The sequence below is a fragment of the Pseudochaenichthys georgianus genome, chromosome 1 (assembly GCF_902827115.2).
Source record: "Pseudochaenichthys georgianus chromosome 1, fPseGeo1.2, whole genome shotgun sequence".
NCBI lineage: Eukaryota > Metazoa > Chordata > Actinopteri > Perciformes > Channichthyidae > Pseudochaenichthys > Pseudochaenichthys georgianus.
The window spans coordinates 33,972,032-33,974,083 of record NC_047503.1 but is presented as its reverse complement, the minus strand read 5'-3'; the positions used below and the strand labels follow the sequence as shown (position 1 = coordinate 33,974,083).

The following is a 2,052-nucleotide window of genomic DNA, read 5'->3' as shown; positions in this document are numbered from 1 at the left end:
ACACTGTTGAGATGTCCAATCTGCCTGTTTTACACACTTTGACCAACAGGGGGGGGTCGTGTTCAAATGAAGCCCATGATGAAGCGAAGCCTCATGAGATGAACCCTTTTGCGAACCAATTGAGAAGGTCCTCGCTGCGGAATGGGGCGGGGTCGGATAAAAGGCGGGGTTGGATGTCCGACCCCGCCCAGAGAAGAGTTACAACATCGCCGTTCACTCCAATGGACCAGTTTTTTACAGCAATGGCGGATCGTGGAGTCTCTCAATAGTTCCCCGGAAGTTAGCAGAGGATCTGCGGCTAGCAGCGCAGTAGAGTTGTAGTATAATAGACCGTTCGTGATGGACTTTTAAAGGTAAGAAGACGTTTAAAGATTTATATTGCGGATATTATCAGAACATTTGAATCAAATTAACTACACATGTGTATTAAAGGATGTTAGTGGATTATCCCTTCAATCAGTATATTTAACGTTTACAGATAACAGATTAGGCTAGAATGCCGGATAAAGTTAGCAACACACGTTAACCACGAACAGCCTATTAATCCGTTCTCCTCATGTTATTTCCTCCAACGTTGTGGAATTAGAGCAAAGGGGCTTCTTAACGTGCTTTTATCCGGGGTGGAGGGAGTTACATATTAGTTAAATATAACATTGGGGCGTGTGATTGTAGTGGGTGGAGGTGGTGAAATGAGGATATCCATTTTGGAGTTCAAGCTAGTATAATATAGTTAACGTTATACAATAATAAGGAAGAGAGCTATTTTTGTGATACATCGCTATCGATATGGATTTAGAGTGGATATTTGAGACTTCCAAACAGTAAACAAAAACGTAATTTATGGGTGAGTGTTTTTAGCAGAGTCATATTATGTCTTTGTGATTCTGTTGATTATTACCTGTCTGTATTATGTTGCAGCTCAGCTGATGTTGGATTGATGGCAAAGGGAGAGGGACTTAAGTGAGAGTGAAAACACAAGGTACGTTTAAAATAGGTCAGCAATTTCCCATCCTCTAGGTTGCTAGATGTATCTAGCCCTTTCTCCTGTCTCCCTCTTTCAGCACAAGAACCCCAGGGGGATTCAATGGAGCCTGAAGACCTGCAATGAGACCCTCACCCTGCACCTGAGTCTCAACTCCCAGAGCTTTGCAAGCCTCTCCCTGTTCCTTATTTTTATTAAACAGACGTTAAGCTTGTTGTTGCTGTTGTTGTCTTTTGTGATAGTTAAATTGCTCCTGCTGACTTGAGCCAGCCATTCTTTCCTCCTCTCTGTGTCAGTGGGGAAACCTTACATTCATACTCCTTTCTCTGAGCGCTTGGAGCATCCCCAGGCAGCACAGCATTTATGTTCAGGTTCAAATTTGAGTCGGAATATTTAATGTTTTTTGAGCAGTGCATTGATAAAGAAAACCTTAAGGTTCATGCCTGTTTTGAAGAGCGCGGTTGAATGTTTGCATCAGCAAAGCCTTTCACTGTTGTATAGATTTTTTTTTTATATACCTGTTTTTTTTTTTAATATATTTACTGTATTTGCTTTTTCGGTTCTGTTATCTTAATGATTGTTCTGTTCTATGATAAATGTTGTAAATAATAAATGCTTTTTCTATTATTCTATGAAATGCAGTGCAATGTATCATTTAAAATATATGGACTAGATATGAGTATGCACAGAACTGACAAAATGAATAATCAATTAAAACAAATATTAAATAATGAACTTAAATACACTAATATAGAAAATATGACTTTTTATACCACATTGCACATGTGGTATAAAAAGGTATATTTAAATACATTCATGCATTTAATTAGTATGAAGTTTTTATATTTAGTTTTTAAATTATATTTAGTCGAGTGCAGATTTGTATTTGTACTTCTTATAGTTGTCCAGCAGATGATGCTGTTTGTCTCATTAGGATATCAATACACCCCGCCCATCGGACGTCCAGCCCCGCCCACATCTGAACACGCCCCATTCCGCGTGCTGCAGTCAGGGCCTATAGAGAGGCGAAGTCCCTCCCTTTCCGGGAGCCTCCATGGGACCCCGGAAGC

General features: G+C 40.0%; 1 long non-coding RNA gene across 1 annotated transcript; it reads left to right on the top strand.

Annotated features, from left to right (window-relative positions):
* Window positions 1–304: 304 nt before the first annotated feature.
* Window positions 305–1,187, top strand: LOC139434702 (uncharacterized). The gene is made up of 3 exons (XR_011644023.1): window positions 305–353; window positions 919–979; window positions 1,062–1,187. It is a non-coding gene; the product is annotated as an uncharacterized lncRNA (long non-coding RNA).
* The last annotated feature ends 865 nt before the right edge of the window (window positions 1,188–2,052 follow it).